At 36.4% G+C, this 24,837-nt stretch overlaps 1 long non-coding RNA gene across 1 annotated transcript; it reads left to right on the top strand.

Annotated features, from left to right (window-relative positions):
- Window positions 1–13,902: 13,902 nt before the first annotated feature.
- On the top strand, window positions 13,903–15,208 carry LOC149943722 (uncharacterized). Its single transcript, XR_016480940.1, has 2 exons — window positions 13,903–14,026; window positions 14,840–15,208. It is a non-coding gene; the product is annotated as an uncharacterized LOC149943722 (long non-coding RNA).
- The last annotated feature ends 9,629 nt before the right edge of the window (window positions 15,209–24,837 follow it).

The raw sequence follows: 24,837 nt of genomic DNA, 5'->3' as shown, positions 1-24,837 counted from the left end.
GATTCTTCAGAAAGTGAATGAAAACTGCATTTCTGCCCAAACTCTAGGAGGGAGTTGACTATTCTTCAATCTAATGGAGTTCGAGGTCGTCCTATTGTAGCGATCTGTTGTCTGGCATTATGTTGTGAAGTGTAGACAATCTTATTCTGATGTTGAATACCACTTTACTCCAGAAAGGTTTCTATCTTTCTGCTAAAATATTCCATTATCGCTTCTGATTCAGAATACCTTTTCGCCAGTTTGTTGTTCCCTCTTGACAATATACTATTGCAATTTATTCAATACTTCCCTCTGTTCTTCATAGTGAGAGCGCATGGTGATAAATTGTTCTAAATTGGTATACAGCTCTGAAAATTGATATACACGTGCCTTGAACTATACTCTAGACTATTAAATTTTATTTTTCAAAAAAACCGACTGGAAAAACTTTTATAAGCAAAAAACGTTCTTGTTGCCGAGGGCGCGCGCATCTTAGTTTTTTTTTAAACGCAGAGTTCTAAGGTACACAGCATCTCCGCAACTTTAGGAATAAAAAATGGTAAATCGCGTGTATCTCGGGTGGTAAAGGTGGTAAAGTTATTAAATTTTTATGGTGATACGTGTCATAGTACTACTTAAAACACTGATATGGAACCACATCGAGATATTTTTTTTACTTGACTTCTTTACCATTTTTCGTTTTTCTCTATAGGAAAAAATGGTAAATCGAGTTTAGCTCGGGTCGTAAAGGTGGTTTAAATATTGAGTTTTTTTATGGTAATACGTGACATAGTATTACTTAAAATCTGATATGGAACTACATCGAGACATTCCCAGCTTTTATTTTTTATATAGAATTTCCATGGCAACCACAACTAAGCCTAATTCCGCGGTTTTCAAAAGGCTGTTACATAAAGTATGTAATAAACGTACATGTAGATCATTTCAGTTGTATTTGAAGTTTTTCTTATTTATTAGCTAGAAAAAGAAACGGGAAATTTAAAAAAAAAAAACGTTAGTGAAATAATATCTCGATGTGGTTCCATATCAGGTTTTAAGTAGTACTGTGACACGTATCACCATAAAAAATTTCATAACTTTACCACCTTTACCACCCGAGATACACGTGATTTACCATTTTTTCTATAGAGAAAAACTAAAAATCGTTAAAAACGTCAAGTAAAAAAATACCTCGATGTGGTTCCATTTCAGGTTTTAAGTAGTACTATTACACGTATCACCATAAAAAATTCATATTTTTACCACCTTTACCACCCGAGCTACACACGATTTACCATTTTTCCCTATGGAGAAAAATGAAAAATGGTAAAAAACGTCAAGTAAAAAAAATACCTCGATGTGGTTCCATATCACGTTTTAAGTAGCACTGTGACACGTATTACCATAAAAAAATTCATAACTTTACCAACTTTACCACGCGATTTACCATTTTTTTAATCCTAAAGTTGCGTAGTTGCGGTGCAACTTAGAACAATATATTTTAAAAACATATAACCTAAGATGCGCGCGCCCTCGGCAACACGGGCGTTTTTTGCTTATAAAAGTTTTTCCAGTCGGTTTGGTTGAAAAATAAAATTTAGGTAGTCGAGAGTATAGTTCAAGGCTCGTGAATATCAATTTTCAGAGCTGTATACCAATTGTGAACAATTCGGGTATATTTTGTAAGCATGCGCTCTCACTATCATTACTTTAACTTGAGACCATAGTGTATAATCGTCAATAAATGAAATGAAATATGTGTTGCCAGATCACGGCAGATATTAGTTGCAAAACCTTCTTCGTCTGTATTACTGATAGTGGTTTTCTCGAGAATTGGATCATCTTTGTTTCTATGCATATATCGCAGACATCTGATTGATTCGTAAATGCAGGTAAGCTTCGTACACTTCCATTGTTTGACATTTTTTTAATCGTGTGGGCGTTATGATGACTGAGTCTTGAATGCCATAAATCCAATATTTCTGCATTCTTCTGACCGGCAAGGTTTTATTATTTCTTCTCCAAGTCCGGTATTTCTCTATTAAACATTTGTCCATTCATGCGATACAAGCCAAGGGAGCCTTTAAAAGATATAATCGTCTATTCTTGCTATTTCGAACAACGAGTCCCATATTTCCACCAGCCCAAAGGTGTCCTACTTCGTCATTTTGAAAACCACTTCTGAGATTTCTTTGTCCATTGGATGCGTAACCGACATTCCTCAAAATTAGAACTCTTGACTATCCATGAACTTGATGTTCTATGTCTGCGTCGCTAAAACCTGTAACTGTAAGTGTCTCGTAGCAGAAATGCATCTCCATCGGCGTTATTGTTGTTGCATAAATGGGCTCCAGCTCCGGAATAGGGCTCTTGGCTAATTCTTGAGGACTCGAAGACTCGAATGAATACTTGAAAATGGGACCAAAAAAGAGGACTATTAATGATCGCATTCTTCACTCTATCGAACACAAAATTGGTATCGGTTCCTTTGGTAAACGTTGATGACAATGCCGTTAAACTTATGTGGCAATTCATAAATCATCTGGAAAGACAGTTCACTATCCGGGACAGGTGCACCTGAGACGCTGCAGCTTCAGGAACTCTTTTTAAAAATATTTTTTGAACTCTCTCCCTTCTCAGGAAATATCTTCTTAGCATCGCTATTCTAGCTCTTGAAACCGGTTAATAAGTTGGTTTAAGTACATTCCATGCCATTAGTGGATCTGTTGCTGTACGAATCAGACGTTCGATCTAAGGTTCCAAGGTCAAATAAAGGATCCCTAAAGTCGGAGCTTTCGTCTCATTCTGTATTGTCAACCATGGTGTAGTAGTTGGAGCCACTAATTATACATTTATAAATTGATCAAGTCCTTTAGCTACCAATGCCATCTTGACATCTATCTTCCAGTCTGCATAATTAGTTCCATCTAATTTCTTAAATGTTAATCTTCACCCCTGAATGCCATGATTATCTGTAATGTAATCTTCTTCATAAATCGTGATACATCAGAACATTGGGCACTTAACTTTGTTGTATATGGAAATGACGGGATTTAATTTGTACAATACAATTTATTGTAGTTAATTTATATACAATGCAAGGTGACCTTTTTACAATACAAGGTGACCTTTTTACAATACAAGGTGACCTTTTTACAATACAAGGTGACCTTTTTACAATACAAGGTGACCTTTATACAATACAATGTGACCTTTATACAATACAATGTGACCTTTTTACAATACAAAGTGACCTTTATACAATACAATGTGACCTTTTTACAATACAAGGCGACCTTTTTACAATACAAGGCGACCTTTTTACAATACAAGGCGACCTTTTTACAATACAAGGTGACCTTTTTACAATACAAGGTGACCTTTTTACAATACAAGGTGACCTTTTTACAATACAAGGTGACCTTTTTACAATACAAGGTGACCTTTTTACAATACAAGGTGACCTTTTTACAATACAAGGTGACCTTTTTACAATACAAGGTGACCTTTTTACAATACAAGGTGACCTTTTTACAATACAATGTGACCTTTTTACAATACAAGGTGACCTTTTTACAATACAAGGTGACCTTTTTACAATACAAGGTGACCTTTTTACAATACAAGGTGACCTTTTTACAATACAAGGTGACCTTTTTACAATACAAGGTGACCTTTTTACAATACAAGGTGAATTTAAGAGATCTTGTAACTCGGTCGAAAGACCCTTGGACGGACATAATAACGTGCTGGGGGAGGTTTGCTGGTGTCGGTGGCTGCGGCTGGACGATGGGCAAGATCGCCGGAGATTGAGGCGAGTCTGGGACGGAACGGCTGACGGTGGTAGCGGCGAGTTGGGGACGGCATGTCGCGTTTGCGGTTGGACGGGAGATGTAGACTGCAACGGCGGCTGATCAGGAACAGGTGATTGCGGCGGATCTCTACGAGCTTGTCTGGTTACATAAAGGTCCGACTGAGTGATTCTGGTGGCTGTTACGTCTCTGGTATTTATACGTTAAGCACGAACCGAAGAGCAGCCTGTACGGACGGTTTCCATGGGAAACGGTGTGGCGGGAACCGAGTTGGCGGGAACCTTGTTGGCGGGAATCGGTATGGCGCGGACCTCAGGGAAAGCGTTGCAGCTGGAGCATCCAGTGGAGCCGGGTTCGATCCCAGCTTGTGGCACTGAGTGAAAAACTCGGAACAACTCCTTCTGCGTTGAGTTTGCAAGTTCTCTCCCCACTGGATTAAGGGGTTTTCCCCCGAGTTCTTCGGTTTCCCCTTCCATAAAAACTTGTTGAGGTTAACGGTAATAGTTAGTGTAGGGAGCTGTTGGCTCGCGTGGCATGCAGGGCTTGTCACCACCCTCCTACGCATTGTAACCCGGCCACCTGAATTAAAGGCTTCAAAAGTCGCCTGACGACTTAGGCCTAAGGTGGTGCCTTGGGTATTAGCCTAGCTGATTATTATTATTATTATTATTATTATATACAGGATGTTTTTTGTTGCTCGAAAAAGTGATTATTTTCAAAAACTATGTTTTCTAGAAAGTTCAAATTTGTACTGTACATTATACCTGCCGGGGGACACTGTCTACCAAAATTGCATCTAAATCTAAAAATATTTTCACGTTTATTTAAATTTTAACCGCTAGGTGCTATAAGAAAATTGTCAATGAGAAAATTGTAGAGCGTCACCGAAAACGTACAAATAGCGTTGGCGCGAAAAAATAGACGTCTTTTTCACTGAAAAAATACGACTTGAAAAAGTGACAAGTTGGGCAAGCTAAAATAACTTTTTTTTGAATTCCATTGGGAGAGTAGTGTAACTTTATGAAAGTCAGAAGTTTGTTAATCTGATGTTTAATGCAATAAACCCCGCTGAAAAATCGAGGAGACAATGGCGAAGAAGGTATTACCCGATTTAATTTCGTAGGATGAAAAATGCGAATTTTTTGAAAAATACACAGAGACATTTTATTTATCTACTTACAAACAAAATTTATAAGTACGTTTCGAAAATACCACCTTCGGCTGCGATGCAGGCTTGGGTGCGGACAATCATATTGTCGAATCCGGCTTGAATCATTTCCGGGGTTACTTACCGGCAAGCGCTTACAATTCGTTGACGCAGCTCTTCAAGGGTCTCAACCGGAGAGGCGTACACTTTGTCCTTGACGAAGCCCTAAAGAAAGAAATCCAACGGAGTCAGATCGGGTGACCTTGCTGGCCAGTGTACGGGATTGTTTCTTCCTATCCATCGTAGTGGAAATTCGTTTTTTAGGTAATCTCTCAAGGCTCTGTGGTAATGAGGCGGGGCACCGTCTTGCTGAAACCAGTTTTGCTCGTTGCGCCAAAGGCTGTTCGTCAAGTTGTTGTTCTAGCTCATTTCTCAAGAAATCCTAATAACTCAAGCCATTTAGATTTTGCGGTAATAATACTGGACCAATTAACCGGTTTCCAACAAGACCAATCCAAACATTCAAGTGCCCAAATTGAAATTTTTGACGGTGTTCACATTTCCAGTGTGGATTTGTGTCTTCCCAAACATGATTATTTTGGTAATGTAAGGGCCGTCTCTTGCAAACGAGGATTCATCCGAGAATAGCATGCTGCGGAGGAATAGTGGGTCGTCGTGCACGGAATTTAGCAGGCAAAAATCCAGCTGATGTTGAGCGTCTCCATCTCGTAAACCGTGGTGAAGCGTTGCTCTGTAAGGATGGTACTTATGCCCATGTAAAATTTCCCAAATGCGAGTTTTATTGCAAGCCAAATTGCATTAAACAACAGATTAACAAATGTCTGACTTTCATAAAGTTATACTACTCTCCCAATGGAATTAAAAAAAAAGTTATTTTACCTTGCCCAACTTGTGACATTTTCAAGTCGTATTTTGTCAGTGAAAAAGACGTCTATTTTTTTCGCGCCAACGCTATTTGTACGTTTTCGGTGACGCTCTACAATTGTCTCATTGACAATTTCCCTATAGCACCTAGCGGTTTAAATTTAAATTTTCAAAAAACGTGAAAATATTTTTCAATTTTGTTGCAATTTTGGTAGACAGTGTCCCCCGGCATGTATAATGTACCAATGCCTACGTTATTTATAGAGGCCGATGCGCGCTATCTCGCGAGTAGGCGAAACATCCATCCCTTACCCGTCAGTATATAATGGTAGATGGCGCTTTTCGCCAAGCTAAAATTTCAATTTAAAAAGAAATTCGCGCCAAAGTTTTTAGAGATATACAATATACGAATATATAAGACCTTATCGGATATTATGAAGAGCTTATTTGTTCTAAAGTTAGTGTGGTAAACAATATTACCTTTAATTTAAACAAACCTTAAAACGAATATTAACTTCAGGTAGGATTAATATTTTAATATTGCTCAATTCTTGCTAATATGAAAATTTTGACAAATTATATCACAAAATAGCTTAATTAGCTAATATTAAAATGTTGAAAGTTTATATCACAAAATATCTCAATTAGCTAATATTAAAAAGGTTGACAATTTATATCACAAAATAGCTCAAATAGCTAATATTAAAATGTTGACCATTTATATCACAAAATAGCTAATATTGAAATGTTAACCATTTATATCACAAAATAGCTCAATTAGCTAATTTTAAACTTTTCATAAAATCTCAATTATAATTCAACCTATGAAGGTGATTTAAATCAAAATAGGAACTTTCTGTTATGACTAATAACTTCAGGTACAAGCGATATTTCATCACTAAATACTTTCAATATGATTTAACCTTTGAAAGGTTCTTTAACTTATTTATCTCTAACGTTGACTTCGTTAACTGAATTAAACTTTTAAAACTTTTCTAGACAATGGTTTCTGGTTTAATTTTTTGCGTTTTTCATTAACATCTGTTGTATCAACAGCGTAGTTAGTTAAAAGAGGTCTAATAAATTTTTCTAGCAAAATTTTAGTTAATGAAGAGTTGCATGCACAAGTTAATGGCTTACTAAAATGAGGCTTTCGTTGCATGATTGTACAACACACTTTACCATGTTTTCCTAAAAATGTATACATATTACAAAATGTTTTCAATACAAAGGCTCAATAGAAAATCTATCAACAAGAAATTGTTAAAGCATATTGGTTACATGCATTCGATTTAATTACAATCAAAGACTTAATAGTTTAATTTTAAACATGAAATCATGGTAATTATTTATAATTACGAACCTTTTAATGTTGCAGCATCTAGGTTCAACCAACTGAACAAAGTTCAACAAACAACTACCACTCCAGCTGTTACAGCGCCTCCAAAAAAAGGCGCGTTAAATTTTCAAATCGAACCCAGTAACATAAATCGCAATTGCGAAGAGCGCCCCTACTGACAGATTTTGGCGAACACAAAATACCCGAAAAAAATATAAAGAAATTAGCGCGCATCGGCCTCTATAAATAACGTAGGCATTGAATGTACAGTACAAATTTCAACTTTCTAGAAAACATAGTTTTTGAAACAAGACGGCCCAGGCCGTAATATTAGTTCCACATCAGTGTATTCGAATGGGCAAAGCTATACACCCTTAGTAGACACAGGTAGGCAAACGAATACAAAGCTTTTGAGGCTTTGTGATTTCTTATCGTTGGATATATAAATTGCCACCCTAAGTGAAAGGGTGGATGCCGCCCACCATCAGGAGACCCGGGTGGGCAAACTAATATAAAAACTGTTGAGCCCATGTGATTTCCTATAGTGATATATACTATTTACCATCCTATGTTAAAGAGAGGCCACCGCCCACCCTCAGGATACATGGGTGGGCAAACCAATTCATAAGCTGTTGAGGTCATTTATTGACTTAACTTGCAAGGTAATTTGACAAAAAGCTATATTTTAAATTTCGATCTATTTGTGGTAGAGCTATAAACGGGTAGTCTTTACGTGAACTTGTAAGTTAATATACCTAAGTTTTGCGAATGGTATACGGCAAAGATTATCGTAATAAAAATTTACCTTAATAGATATAAAACTACATATGCCCGAATGCCCCTAGTTTTTGGATGAGTATGGGAGTCAAATAATTAATAATGGCGGTACGTAAGTGTGTGAAGGGAAATAGAGTCTTCAATGCTTTAACTTTTTAAGCGTACGCGTGTTCTTAATAATATAATACCTTCTCCCGATAGTGACTTCAATTTATAATTGTTTCTATGGTTCTATTGCTTTTATTACCCAAAAGGAAGTTCGTCAGTGTGGATTGAACTCGTAGTTTGTCTTGAACCTTTTGTTTGGTGTAACGAGTGATGAAGTTTTTTAATGTCTCTTGTTGATTTATTTAAATAAGAAAATAAGTATATCATTGTGGGGCTTTTAGAGCATTTATAAGTACATATGGGGAAGAGGGCATTTAAAATTTTTGAGCTCGTTTATTCGAGTACTCACTTTCGAGCGAGGCATCTTAAGCGAGTGTGCCCACCTACCACTGCTCACCACCCGAACATTTAAAATTTTCGAGCTCGTCCAATCGAGTACTCACTTTCGAGCGAGGCATCTTAAGCGAGTGTGCCCACCACCCACCACCCACCACCCGACGCGAAGTTTGAGGTTCACTTGACCTTAAATTCTGAAAATATACGTAAAATAAGGCGCAAAAACGGACAAGAATTTCGACAACTTAACTAGCCAACTCCCCCCCGCGCCGCTAAAACTGACGAGAATACAGTAGAAGTTCCGAACAAATTTTGAAAGCTTCCAGTGGCCGAGAGCGTAAAGGCGTCATTATTCGGAGTTTTTGACTGCGAGTTCGAATCCCGGTTTCGCCAAAACTGACAATTATTTTCGCAGCGCCATCTGCCGTGTCGTTGCTTTCCACACCAAACAAACAAACAAACACCCAAACACACAAACACACAAACAAACACACAACACTTAACGACAATCCGTCCATAGCAATAGTCCCACTTCGATATATATATATATCTCGATGTGGAACTAAAAAACGTTTCTTGGTAAAAAAACTTCCCTAAATAGGAACGTCATTTTTAACGAATATCCCTTGTTACAATCTTTCCTTGTAAAGAACATCGTTTGTGAGGAACGTCCCTTGTTAGTAACGATCTCTTTAAAACAAACGTCCCTTGTTAGTTACGATCTCTTGAAAAGGAACGATCCCTTTGTAAAGCAACGTTCCTTTTTTTGGGAATCTCACTTTTTACGAACAAGGGACTTGTTAAGAACGTAACTTGTAAGAAATGTCCCTTGTTAGTTAAGTCCCTTTTTACGAAAGTCCCATGTTAGGAACCTCTCATGTAAGGAACATCACTTGTAAGGAAAGTCCCTTGTTAGGAATGACCCTGGTTAGTTACGTGTTTGGAAAAGACAATTTCAAATGGTAACGTTCCCCTAGTGGGAAACGGCGTCACTGCTTTTCGAAACATTAGCGCTTATACGAAATGAACTGCTCTTCGAATCATCGGAATAAGGCTTAATAACTATTCTGCTGTGAGTTTTCCTAAAGTGGCCTAGTTAGAAAGTAACAAGTCGAATACGCGTGCGGTGGCGGAATGGTTAGCAGCAAGAGGTGTAAGGCTCGATCGCAGCTTGTGTCACTGGGTGAAAGCTAGGAAGTTCTCTCCACACGGATTTAAGGGGTTCTTACACGAGCTTTTCGGTTTCCCTTTCCTTAAAAACTTGTTGAGGTTAACGGTAGGGAGCTGTTTGCTCACGGGGCATGAATGGCTTGCCACCACGCTCCTACGCATTTGAATACTGCCACCAGAATTAAATGGCTTTAAAATTCGCTTGTTGACTAAGGTGTTGCCTTGGGTAATAGTCGAGCTAATTATTATTTGGCGATACTGATTTTCTTACTTTCTCATTTTGTCTAACGTTAGTTTATTAGCGGCGTCATGCTTTCTCTGTACAAGTGTCTAACGATTGCTCCTTCACTTTCATGATCGTAAAACCCAACGCGGTAGCACCTACTATAATGCGCATTTTGATAGTCCAAACACGGGCGATGTTACGTTTTTTTGATTAATATGGTTATTTTTGCATATTGCATATTCAGATAACGTTAATTCAGATTAATATATTAGTGAAGTCTCTAAGTAATTCTGAATAAAAATTAATAAATGACGGCAGTGTCAACTTGAAGAAATGTTTTGCCAATGTGCGACTACAATAATTTATTTAACTATATTCGTTTTACACGGTATTTGCTTTTCCTTATCTCACTTCCGTAATTTGTACTTATATAATGCTTTTAGAAGCAGCCGCTATCTCAAACGATGAAAGTCTCGAGTTGGAAAGAGTTCGTGATAATCTTTACAAAATTTTAATAGTTAAGGTTTATATAAGGTGTTACGGATAAGTAGTGTTCCGCAGATCCAGCTCCGAGGTCGGATATTTTATTTTATTTTTACAAAAGATAGATAACAAAGTTATCAGTGGAGTGTACCATTGCTACTGCTAGGACTCGTAAACTCATAATAAAAAAGGGAACGTCCATTAAATACTTGAGGCAATTTTGGTGATTTTTCTACCCCCCCCCCCCCTCCCCCTTGGTGAGATGTCGTGAGATTTGGCTCGCCCGCCTCCTTCCCCCCCCCCTAATATCACTTGAGATTTTTCAAAATGCGTATTTTTAGTTTAATACGTTAATCTGTGTTTGATTGCGTTGAATTTATTTAAAAAAAAACATAATTTGCTTAATTATTTATATTTAAGACTAGTTAAGACAGAACTTAGTCTAGAATCACAGTGAGGAAATCGAACAATAAAATTCTTAAATTTTAAGTATTAAGGAACTACTAAAATTCGTAAAAGAATATTAATTCTAATTCAGTCCACGGGGACGCATGTGTGGTCTCAAGAGTGCCTACTGGAACCAACATGTCCCTGTGATTTTCAGTAAAATCAACTGCTCCTTCAACCTCGCTCTGATTTAGCCACTTTTAACCGTTGTCGCTTGCACACAGAAGCTCAGTAACTCGGCGTGTCACAATCCGTGAATGTCACACTTTGCGCGGTGGTGCAGGTGGTGCTCTGTGGACCACACGCCGGTGCTGTGCAGCTCTTGTTATGGATGAAAAGTATATAACGCATGCACTGCAGCATCTTTTTTTTAGATCACCACGTACACTTATTATTTTATAATAATAATAACAATAATTTTATTTTACTTAAAGTCTCCGCGTGCTAACTTACCTGGATATGTCTCGTACAGTCAAAGAGTAGCTGACATTCAACTACTACCACTAACTGTTCGCAGAGACGTTTGTGATATGATCACACTCTTGAAAATGACCAGATCAGCGACATTCAATCTTTGCGATTACATAACATATAGTACCCGGCAGTCTTGCCCTACGTAGTACGTAAGGTTTGCCCGATGCTTGGCCTTGGAAAATTCATTTTTCATCCGGAGTTTTCGTACATGGAACTCGTTGCCCGCCGACATCAGGGAGAATTCCACTCAGTTTTCTACCCCCAAATTTCGTTCCTTAGTAACGGAATTTCGTTTTGGCATTTGGCTTTCACAAAATTCTTAATTTTCTCTCTCTTACGTTTAATTTAATAATTTTATATTTTCATTTTATTTATTTAACTTTGTTTTTTGCGTTCTGTAATCAAATTTATTTGTTTGTATTGTCCCGGTAACCACCACGTATAGGCTTTGCCTCTGTGGTTGCCTGCAAAGTTTGTTTCTTTGCGAAATAAATATTATTATTATTAATATTTAAATTGTGAATTTACAACATTTTTAACATATCTTTATTAATTTGGATTTAAATCGATAGAAAATGTTAAAAAATTCAATGAAAGTGACATTATTTGCTGATATATAATTTAATTATAATTTTATTTCAAATAACCCTAATTAAGCCAAGTAAATCAAGAAAATAATCATATTAAAATTATTTGTGTAGAGAAAACATCTTATTTACACATGTTTCAGGAGAGAAGACGAACCAAATAAAGTTGTCTCCTGATATATTTGAATTTTAATTATTTGATTAAATAAAAGTTGTGATTTAAAGGAGAACTGTCACCACCCTAAAGTTATATAAAAACCATTTAAATGGATAGAGGGCGTCTGAAAATGGTTATACAAAAAATTTATTGTTAGTATTTCCAGTATTTGATTTATTATTAGCAACCAAATTTCGTGTTTTATCCCCCCCAACTCGAGAATCTCAGAACCCCTTGGTTAAACCTACCTGCGGCGCCATCTCGTGAACGAAATATTTTTCCTCCGGTTTTATCGTTTTTCGGTCAGAACTGTCGTCTGCTTTTTAACCTGGTTCTATTGGTAGATTGTAGTTAATCTTGTTTTTAATACGCCTTACACGCCGCCCTTTCTAAAATTTTTGGCGCTTCATTCTTTTGGCGCTGCGCGTAGGTTCAACCGCGATTTCTGAAAATTTTGAAGCCGTTTGATGTAGGTTGGGGAAAAAGTAGCGTAACTTTTTAAATACTTTTCCAAAAACTATAAAAATTCAGGGACATAATTATTAATATATTTTCTATCTTTCTGTAAAAAACCTTGTAAGTTTTGGTTTTGGTGACCGTTCTCCTTTAATAACAAGATTAGATAGAATTTGAATTTCATTTATTTGATTATATAACATTTGTGTTTTAATAACAAAATTACATAGAATTTGAACTGTGGAAAAAATACTTGTGCGAACGGTGGTTGTACCTCTTTTAGGTAAGAAAGAGTGCGAACGAAAATCCATCTCACTTTTTTATGACGGTTGTGCAACAAGCCTAAGACAAATTTGAAAATCATAGTTGTCAATCATGTTATGGTTCCCGAAATCCCAAATATTCTGTTGCCGATGAGTCAAATTTTTCCCCTGCTGGAATTTTAAATTTACAAAAGTATCGACCGGGATTCGAACTCGAGACCTCCTGCATGACAGGTGAGCGTTCTACCATAGAACCACCGTTACACGTTATGCTTAACTGAAAATTAGAAACTCATCTTAGGCGGAAGAGTACATTAATATTTGATAAACTCTTACATTTTCGTTCTGTATTTGAGCATTACGGGATTTCGTGTACAATTTACGTGAGGTGGCGGAGTGGTTAGCACTTTCGCCTCGCAGCAAGAGGAGCCGGGTTCGATCCCAGCTTGTGGCATTGGGTGAAAACTCGGAACAACTCCTTCTGCGTTAAGTTTGCAAGTTCTCTCCTCACTGGTTTAAGGGGTTTTCCCCCGAGCTCTTCGGTTTCCCCTTCCATAAAAACTTGTTGATGTTAATGGTAATAGTTAGTGTAGGGAGCTGTTGGCTCGATCGTGTGGCATGCAGGGCTTGCCAGCACCCTCCTACGCATTGTGACCCGGCCACCTGAATTAAAGGCCTCAAAAGTCGCTTGATCACTTAGGCCTAAGGTGGTGCCTTGGGTATTAGCCTAGCTGATTATTATTATTATTGACTATCGGTAAAATAAAAACATACTTTTGAATTCGATCAAATAGTATTCGATCATTTGAAGGTTCGATCTTATGAAACAAATGACAAATGGGATTCGATCAAATGGAATTTCGATCAATTGCAACGTATAATGATCGACTGTCGATCACATATTTTTCGATCAAATGGACCAATACCCTCAATTCAACGACTTTGTTAAATATGGCTAGTTTTTCCTGAATTATAACAACCTAACTTTCTAATGAAATTCTTTAAGAAAATAATCAAAGAAACGAATTTCCCATCCCACTTACTACTTTTATTCAAATCTTATTTAATAAAATAAGATGGAACCATTAAAGCACCGAGTTTCAAGCGAAAACATTTGAAGTAGTGCAAGAAGAAAACTTATCTCACAAGGAATATATTATTAACTTCTAGATTAAGGCAATTATTATCACAAGCCTGGTTTCTCTCTTTAAACCTTGAATCTTTATCTTTGTTTATGAAATACGTTGATGACTCTTTCCAAAGTAGACGTGTTTGAAGATTAAAATGATGTTTCACTCGGTGATAACAATTTGGTGGGAAGAGATCCGCGCTTGTCGAAGAAACTATCCGCTTGATTTTTCCTCTGGGCATCTTGAAAAGGTTAGTTCTTCAAACTTTTTCCATGAAATATTTGAACCAGTATAAAAATTCACCACTTCTGGGAAGAATCATCTTCCAAAAAGTTTTTTAATAATTAAATAAAAGAATTTTTAAAGCCATTTATTTTTTGGGAAACAAAAAGTAATATTTCTTGGATGCAGTATAAACTAGAATTTCGCTTTGTGCTCGAAACTAGAGTTTACCTTTGTTCTTGTAACTAGAGTTTAGCTTTGATCTTTGTTCATGTAACTATAGTTTAGCTATGTGCTCGAAAATAGAGATTAGCTTTGTTGTCGAAATTAGAGTTAACCTATTTTATCGAAATAAGTGTAAAGCTTTGTGCCCGAAACTTGAGTTTAGTTTTGAGCTCGAAACTTTAGAAATAAGCTTTGCTCTCGAAACTAAAGTTAAGCTTAGTGCTCGAGAAAGAGAGTAACGTTGTGCTCGAAAGCAGAGAATAACTTTGTTAACTATCAAAATTGGTTATACTGCGTAGGAATGTGGTGAAACGCTCTTTATGCCTCAATAGCCAAAAGCTCTCTACACGTAGAGGAATGGTTTCGATTTTCCATCTAGTGCTAACATGTAGCAGGAATGGAAGATTTTTAGGCATCTGTTAACAATTATGAAATTGAATTTTAATTACTGTACTATTTAACAATGAGATAATTAAAATCCCAGGCAACCCTCTGACAAGAATCAAAGCAAATGCGTGTGCGTCTCTATTAAACCCAGTTAAATAAACCTCTTAATATAATATAAAACTTCAATAAATAAGGTTCACTAGGTTTCTAAGCTCAGTATTCCCTTTAGTTTGTCGCAAAATGAATAGAAATGGAATGGAGATTAACGAACGAGCCAGGAGAGCCTTTAAGCATCCAGAGATATTTCAAAATGAAATGAGCCCGGAAATGACCAGGAAAGTCTTGCAGATAGCGGCGGACAGCGTAACGAGGATCGATCACTGGTATTACGCAGCCTTGGAAATCATGAACGAGCTGAATGACTTGTACGGAGCACACTGGGGCTGTTGCTTTGCCCAAAAAGATTGCAGAAACGTAGCTGTTACTTGGGTTCATAAACACTACATTGATTTTAGCTTCGCCGACTTGTCCATCTTAATTTGGAAAAATCAATAAAAACCTGTAACTTGAAGTTAATAAATGTTATATTATCTAAAAAGCATGTTCTTGATATTGCGACACCATTTGATAGCGTGGGTTATAAAACGACCTTTCCTGTTTCAGTTAATTTTTTCGCAGTGTCTATTGATCACAGACTTTCGTAAATAGCTCGTGCCTTTTTACCCTTGATTAGTTTAAATTGATACAATCAATATGAAACATTTCCATATCATCTTATTAAGTTAATTATTTTTTAGTTTTGTAGCGTTTGGTAAGTGGGTGGTTTATTTGGGAACGTACATACAGAACAAAATTTTAGATTTTTAAATAATTTATGGAGTTTCGCAATTTTAAGATTTAGTTTGTTGGTCTATAAGAATGTCGACTTATTATGCAGTCGAGCAGGGGTCAACTTTAAATTGAATACTTTATACTCTTTTGGATTTCATATTAAACTTTATTTTCTTCAGTTCGCACTAATTTTCAAAATGGAAGAGTTGGCCAACTGATAATGTAGGGTTAACATTAACTTTAAGATTAAATTTTCAATTATCTGTCCTGATTGGCGGGCTAAATTATTAATAAAGAACAATTTGTTTTATCGTACATTTTTTTAAATGGTTGTTATTCTTTTAAACTTGTTTACATTAGTGTGTCTGTTAAAAACATTCGCGTTTAAGGCAACAAAAAAAATATTAAAACCTTTTTGGAAATTACACACGATATTTTAAATTGTCTGTTTGGCGGGAATATTGAAAAATTATCTAGCCTAGTGTCGATCATGTTAATTTCTTTGTGTTATAGTTTTGAAACATTATTTTATTTCGCGCGAGCTTTCTTATGGCTTTTCAGGCTGTACTGTTGGATAGCAGCGGTAGTGATCGGGAACCATTCCTGTGGGGGCCCATGCCTTTATTTTTATTCAAAAATGTATATACTTAAAACTTAAGCCAGAGAGTGTTCAGCTCTAAATGTTCAATTTATATTTCTTAAAAAAAAAGTGTACTTTCTAATACCTCATCCGCCAATGAATTCATTGATAATAACATTTCAGAAAAAAACTTGGTGTACCTGGAACAAGGCTGGATCATTAAGCCTTTCATTGCTACATTACGAAGGCATTTTAAGCTATCTAAATATTTTGGTAAAACAGGTACACGACGACGCGATTTTCTGTTTGAACGAATCTATTGAAAAAAATTTATGCTCATTTCAATATCAAATAACTTCTGTAAAAAAATTAACTCAAAATTGTCAGACAAAGACATTATAAATTTTCCCCTGATTTTTATTTATCCTCAATTTTATTTAGGTGGAGGCTCTGCCCCCTTAAGGTTTTCCCTATGGGGGCACCAACCTCGGGGCCCCCAAGGGAACGCCACCTCCTCTGTTGGATGGTTATTTACCATAATAAGGATCGTCTTTAAAGTACAGCCATAAGTTAATTAATTGCTGTCTCCCTATAAGTTAGACAGACACATAGACCTTATGCGTTCAACGATTTCTTCCACGGCTGGTGATTAACGTTTTACGGCGCTATCTGTTACTAAAATTATCGTACTCCATTTCATTTTTTTCGCCGGATTTATATCGAGACTGCTTAGCCTTGTTTAGGGAACGTATTTTGTACGATACGTCGCTACGGGTAAAAGTTCCTCGAACAGCTGAAAGTTTGGTGGGTTAATTATTTAAACGTGTTTGTACAAGTACTCTCGTTAATATGGCACGGTTTGTGTCGGTTCTGTGCCAAAAGCACATCCAAACTCAATGTAACCTTCTGTTAAACGTAAACATAAATGCAGCTATTGTGATATTAGTGCGCTTGGCCAACTAAGCCTTAGTGAACCTATACAACAAAATCTTCGCCAACTAATTTTGAAACCAGTTTAAAATCAGAATCATCTCAGTGCTACCTTTTTCCGCGTATCAATCGTCCTCGCCCTCCAGAAGTATTTGAAGTTCCAGAAGTGCGATAGCCAATACATTGTGTGTCTGTAGCCACCCAGTGCTTTTTTGGAGTTGCCAATAGTATTATTGTCACTCCGATAAATGATTTAGTCAAGGTCAAGAATGCAAGTGTTCAAGCCAATATGGCAAATTCAACCCGTGACCTTCAAATTCCAGTGTCCAATAACGTGTTATCAACAATTGAAAAACAAATTTAAGAAGATACAAATTACAACCTGGAATATGAGGTTTGTGACCTTTTACTATGATTATTAGCCTAAGAGAGTTGTTGTGTAGTGAGCTATTTAATATATTCACTCTGTCTAAGGTTCATAACAATTACAAAGGGGAAATTTTTATTCTGATCAAAAGGCCAAATGGGAAACAGGTCAACCTTAATCGCGAACAGTCTGATGAAATGGAAGATATCATAAGTTTGATTTATGAAATTTGTAGGGGTTGATTTGTAGGAAGTTCTTAAAGATTCCTAGCTATAGAGAAAGAATAAAGAGTTGCTGAAAAGGACTTGGGAAAAAGATTCTATCCAAAAACAACTCAAAGACAAAAAAGAATTTTTGAAAAAGCAAGAGAAAACAAAGATTGGTTCAAAAAAATCAATGGATTGCTATTACTCTGCGAATAGCTCTGGTAGTTTACAGTCGCCGTCCAGCCGCTTATAACGCTTTAAGGGGATTCGAAATTTTGCAACTTCCTTTGAGAAAACCTTAAAAAGGAGATCCCAAAAATTCCATATGAAGCCCGGAATCCATCAAGTGCATATGGCCAGAGAAGAAATTAAATATGAGGCTTTTCAGAATGAAAAAAAAAGGGTGAAAGAAAACCCATGGGCCAAGGAGTTATCATTTTTGATGAAACTTGAGTTATTGAGAAAGTAATATGGAACTCAAAATCTAACGAATTCAAAGGTTTTGCCATTTCACGTAAGTCATTTAATGATTTAAATGATATATTTGAGCCAAGAAATAAAAATTCACCATCTCCAACACAATACGTATTGCAATTTGTTTGGAGAGACTTAACCTCCGATTATCACTTCATTGGACCCTACTTTACTGCCTCATCCACTTTCCAGGCACACTTCGTTGCAGACGCTTTGTTTAAAACTATAGAAGCTCTCAACGCGTATGCATTTGGAACTATGTGTCTCGTTTGTGATGGTGCCAGTAAAAATCGGTCCCTCATAAAGTGCACTCTTGGTCATCCGGGAGCATTTCCAACAAATACTGAAGATTTCAATATTCATCCTAGCTTTGAAAATCCATTTGTAGAAGGAAGAAAAATACACTGGGTTATTTGACCAACGCACCAACTGAAAAATACGATTCAAGCTTTGTTTTCTTACAGACCAAATGGAACCAAGAACTTTTGCAGAAATGGGGTTGAACATGGTTGGTTTGACCTGCAAGGTTTTTAAACGTAGAGCGAATTTCAGGGCCAAACAAAACAAACCCGATTTGTACCTGGACTTTTAGTAAGTTATTTGATAAGAGACTCTTGGATGCAACACCGAGTAAAATCATGCAACAAGAATGAGTGTTGTCAGAGTTAACACATTTCATTGACAATAAAGGAGGAAATGAAAAAGCAAAGAAAAGTGCAAAGGGCACTTACAATTATTTAAGAGCATGCAATCAAATATTTTAAATGGGAATGATATCAAAAAGGTCGAAGATTTGCATAAGTGTTTCAAGTTGTAATGATTCGATCAAATTAGGCGTTGATTTTTTTGTACATGTATCAAAGAAGTATTAATTTGTTGTTATTTTTAAACAGCAATTCTTTAGTTCACACCAGTTTTCAATTTGTTGTTATTTTTAAACAGCAATTCTTTAGTTCACACCAGTTTTCAATTTGTTGTTATTTTTAATCAGCCATTCTTTAAGTTCGTTAACAACAGTTTGAAATTTTTTGTTATTTTTAATCAGCAGATCTTTAAGTTTGTTCACACCAGTTTTCATTTTGTTGTTATTTTTAATCAGCAATTATTTTAGTTCGTTCACAAGAGTTTACAATTTGTTGTTATTTTTAACCACCAATTGTTTTAGGTCACACCAGTTTTCAATTTGTTGTTATTTTTAATCAGCAGTTCCTTTAGTTCGTTCACACAGGGGGTAGAAACGTACGCGAAATTTGTTGTCTCATGCGATTCCCTAGTGGGAGAGGTAGGGGTGGAAGTTTAGTCTGAAAAGTTTCAGCGGGTTTATCTGCTTCGGTATCTGGACCTCGTTCGGGCCTCGGGCCAGTGGCGTAGCTGATGGTCCGCAAGGCCCGCGGTGCGGGGGGGGCCTCGAGCTTCAATGGTGGTATCGAGCTTCGGGGGGGGGCCCACTAACCATAAAAAAATTAAAAAGGGGGGCCTCAGAGAGATTTGTGTGGGGGGCCTCTGAATTCTCAGCTACGCCACTGCCTCGGGCTAAAAATGGATCACGCTTATTGACAAAAGAAAAAACCCAAATCTAAAAAGCCGAATGGTTAGTATTACAATTTTAATTATCATCGATGTAATCATAAATTGTTTGTTTTAAATATAATTTCAGTGGTAAACTTTAAAAAACGCTTCAAAATTAATATCTTTGCCCAATGAAGAGATTGAATCTCCTGATTTATCTTTTGTAAAAATAAGTTTTAAATGCTTATTTTAAAATGTGTTTCTATATTTTTATTCTTTTTAAACAGCTTTGCTTAGAAACAAATTATGGCTAGAGGTCGGCGGAACGAATAAAATAACCGGCAAAATTTCGATTAACCATAAAAAGTTTGGTTAACTGTTTTTATGAACATTTTAAACGAATAAACAATGATTTAACATGCAAAAATAATCGGTTTTTCGTAAATATTTTGGATAATTTGCGGTTATGAATAAAAATAAATAATTGTATAATTTCTTATTCAAATGCCGATCTCTAATTAAGGCAAATCTAATAAAAATGATGACAAATGATTATGAAGCATTCCATTACTTGTCCACATTTACAATTGAAGGCACCAACGTATTAATAAACTTATGATAGTTCTTAAAACTCTTGAATTGGCAAGATTTTCCCATATTTAGTAGGGGTGTGCAAAATATTTGGTCAGACCAAATAATTCGACCGAATACCAAATCGAATATTCGATTCGTCGAATCGAATAGCGATTGGAAAAGTTCGCGAATAATCGAATTTTTGATCAAATAGTCGAATATTCGAAAAGATAGGGTAAAAGTATTTGGTATTTTCAAATAGTTTGCAAACTGGTCGAAAAACCGCGGGTCTTTTTCTAATTTGTTGAGTTTCAAGGCCAACCCAGGAGAGCGCAGTGAAATTTCCGAACTAGTCCTTATTTCTGGCACCTCTCTTTAGGCCGCAGCGCCAAGGACCATATAAAGAGTAGCTTCCACGTCCATTACCTATACCGTTTGTATTACAACTTCTTAACGAAAGTAAGAAGCTATTTATTCTAGCGCCTATTGGCTAGATTACTCGCGTGTTCTCTTTTGTCATGGAATTTTCTAGAATAACAAAGTAAAACTAAAATTGAGTCTAAAACGTAAACTAAGACCAAAACAAAACTAAAAACCGGGAGGAAAGTTGAAGTAAGTAACTTTATGGATTTTTCTGTTTATAATTTTTGATCGCTTAGAACAAATTTTCCTGGGCTATACTGTATTTTATTTAATATTTTACTATTTTCAAGTAAAACGAACAGTGATTTCGATTACTTTTTTTGACAAATATGCAAACTATTTGGCTATTTGAAAACCAAATACGTCGAATAATTTGATATTCGAAATACTATTTGGTATTTGATCAGTTAACTGGCCTAAATTTTTGCCCTAAAAATATTCGACCAAATTATTGGACGTTATAAATATTCGATTTGGTATTTGCCGTGCTTTGAAAAAAATATTTGATATTCGATTCGATCCCCAAAAAATGGTATTTGCACACCTCTAATATTTAGTAAAATAAAATTCCAATCAGTAAAATAAAGAAAATTTACGCTTCAAATCAAACTTGGTCGAACCCTCGGGCCTCGTCCTCCAGTCCCGATTTTTTTTCGTTTAGACTGCCAGCAGCCAGCACCGACCACGAATACGAGATTTAAAACTGAACCGAACTGAATTTTTCAGACTTTTTACCCCCACGCTATTACATTGCCCCCCGCAACTAGGGAATCGCGTGGTTAGACTGGAGCCCATAGGAATCTCGCCGCATTTCCAATCTAGGGTACGTAGTCTAGATTATCTTTGGTTCACACCAGTTTTCAATTTTTTGTTATTTTTGATCAGCAGATCTTCAAGTTCGTTCACACTAGTTTTCAATTTGTTTTTATATTATTCATGAATTCTTTTAGTTCGTTCAGACCAGTTTTCAATTTGTTTTTATTTCTAATCAGCAATTTTTTTAGTTCTCACCAGTTTTCAATTTGTTGTTGTTTTTAAACAGCAATTCTTTTAGTTCACTCCAGTTTTCAATTTCTCAATCCACCCTTTTGGGGGTCGCCTATGAAGTTCACATTGCTACATTTTATGAGTTGTTATTTTAATTTATTAATTATCCTGTATGAGGGACAATATCTTTCATAAAGTAATTAAAATTAAATTAAAATAACCACTTTTATACAATTTATAGTGGTTTATTTAGTTAAAACGCCGCTAAAGTCGTTTCGACGTCCTAACTGACGACATTTGACTCAGGCGGATAGATAATTAGATTCTCAGGTGTTAAACAACAAGATGAGCATTGAAGGACATGACGTTAACTATATTGTTATATTTATTTGGGATATACGGGTGAAACAAAGCGTTGTCTACCTGCGAGATAAAGCTAACACAAAGCAGATTTAAGTTTGAAAAGGTCTAAAACCATTTATTGATAGTTACAATGATGTTAAAGGAACGGACGCAAAAGTTACAATTGTGATCCCCCCTTGCTTCTAACTCATAAAATATATAGATTAGCCGCTGGCTATGGTTATGTAAGAATTACTGCTATGTTCCATTGGTTTTTCTTTTGGGTTGTTATTAGGACAAATATAGTGCGTGAATCGTTTGGTCTCATAACCCAATTCTGTTAGATTGTCCGCCACGTGGTGACAGGACAACCATTTGGCCAGCGCGTGCAACTCGAAATCTACCGAATTGAATAATTCAATTGAGGCCTGAATCGAATTCTCCGTGCCATGAATATCGATAGAAAATCTTAGCATGTCGATATTGCACCAAGGTCATAGCTCAATTGTCCGAATAACTCCAAGCAAAACTATTTTTCGTTCTTTTGACCCAATTCTTAAATTACGTGAAAAATAAATAATAACTCTATGAACCAGAAGAGATGTGTTTCTGTCTTAATTATTATTATTATTATTATTCAGGGTTGGGTGGTACGGCTAGGCCCAAACTAACACTTCGATCAGAGGTCCATTGTGCTACCCTTAAATTATTTTTAAATATGATAATAATAACATTTCAAAGAAATTGCTCAATTTCGAATTTCGATACGAAATTCCTAGAAATTCTGATAACACTTTTTATCGATTTCATTAATATTCCGAATAAGACGATATTTGTATTAAAGGTCTTTATTATACAGGGTGAGTTGAGAAGTATGCCTGTTTATTTTTCCCTTTTTTCTACGATGAGCTAAAAGAGCGCCAGATAGCTTCAAAGTGTGGCCTACTAGCCCATGGAAGCAGGCTGCAAAAAGCACAAAACCAACTGAACATTGCGGCCACCCGTGGTCGACCTACTTCGGTCTTGTTTTCTAAAACGAACAATACGTTTGTAACGAACCAGTCGCAGAGAAGTTCAAGTAAAAAATTAAGTAACGTACCCGGAATGTGCCTGTCTCACGTAATCGACGATGGACATTGGTAAAAGTTCGTGAGACGGGGATGCGCCGGTTAGGTTACTTTCGAAAAGAGATTAATTCATCATTAATTATTATTAAAAAAGACTTTAGCATTATAGTAATTATAATCGCCTAATGATGGAAGTGGCTTCATATAGATCCAGAGAAGTTCAATGACGCTAACAATGTCGACAATTTTCAACTTAAGAGCGTGCGACCTCTCGGGTTAATTCCTAACGCGATTCGTATCGGGTTGGGATTACGAGTACGGTCTAGAATATATTCCTAACCGAAGGTTCGTAAAAGCCATTGCTCAACGATATTAGTTCACCAAGGCGTTGGAAGATGGTGAAAAAATTCGAGTCGTGGCCTTTCGTGGAGTGAATCAAATCATAGAGAGGGGGTTACGTAAAAGGAAATGGAAACAAGAGAGATTCAAATTCCAAATTGAAACCTTTTGTCAATAATCAATGACCAAATCTTCCTTTATAAATTCTGACACATGAGTTTTACCATCACTTTCTGATCGGAATGCCCTGGATGGATATCATCTGGGTGGTTGGCGATGAGAAATTATTTCGCGACTTGCGTGAGTGACTCAGCGAGGGTTATCTTCTTTTAAATAAAGTTAATAGGCCGTTCTATAAAGTAACATTGGCCTTCTTGTTTAGATGTATCGGGCGCGTCACTCGTTACATAGAAGTGACGTTTTACTATGATAGCCATAAGAAAATTCGACGAGTCGCCCTTCTTACAAAGATCTAACCCTCAAATCTAAACTGAACTCCTACGTATCTCGTGCCGAAAGCGATACATTATTAGAAGTTTGAGCAGCGTATTCCTTTTCCGTTTTATTGCTTAATACCTGGCTTCTCTCGCTCTCGGGGAATCAGACTTCTCTTCCGCAGCTGGAAAATCAGAATTATCCAGTTTTGTTCCGGGGCTTGTTGGGCGGAGTTGGAAACCAAACATTTAGTGACCTAACTTTTTACACGGGTCATTGGTTAATTTGGACTCATGTCTTATAATTCCACCGATGAAATGGTCTGAACCAGGAAAATTTGCTCGTGGTTGGCTATACGTGGTTGCGGGGGGACTTCAAGAGTCTCGAGGTTACTTCTAGTTTCGTTTCCCAGCGGAAACGTCCAGGCGCACCCTTGACTTTGCAGGATAAAGGATTGGAAAATCGTGCTTTTTGTTAAAGTCTCGTTACCTGGTGGTAAGTCTAAGGCTCACGAACATTAATATATTTTCACGGGATCGCTGCGAGCTGAGAGAGTGTTGCTGGTCTTGTCTTCTGTCCCACGCATATCTCGTGAAAGTTTTGGGAAAAATCAGGGATTGGGTATATGAGAGAGAGAAAAACACTTTCATTAGCATCGTGCGAGGGATTAGCCTTGGGGAAAGCAGGGATTTAGTTTATAATTTATTTTACGTGAAGTGTTTAATTAATTAACTTAATTTTATTATGTGCAGCGAGGGTAGGACAATTTCTATGATCTGTACAAACTATATTAGTTCAATTTAAGTTTTAAGTTAACGTTAGTTTTAATTATTATTTAACAAGTGGGATTGTTTTATTTACATAGATCTTTGAATTCTATGACTAGCTAAACTAGTATCGTAAATACACACAACAAAATGGTCAAGAACAGTATGCACTATTTAAAAAAAATTAAAAGAAGCCAAAAATAGTTAAAAGGTTTATAAACCAGTGTTTGAAAAAATCTGGTATAAACAAAAAAAAAGGTTTTACGACAAAGCAAAACCTGGTTCATGGTTTAAACTGTTTTTATTTTAAAAGTTTTTCGGGGGCTTTCGTACCAAGGAAGGGTTATTTAAAAATTTTATTTTTTAATTCATAGTTTTGAGGAATTGTAAATTTAAT

Source organism: Leiobunum rupestre, chromosome 5 (assembly GCF_980474605.1).
Source record: "Leiobunum rupestre chromosome 5, qqLeiRupe1.1.hap1, whole genome shotgun sequence".
Taxonomy (NCBI): domain Eukaryota; kingdom Metazoa; phylum Arthropoda; class Arachnida; order Opiliones; family Sclerosomatidae; genus Leiobunum; species Leiobunum rupestre.
This window is presented reverse-complemented; position numbering and strand designations above follow the sequence as displayed.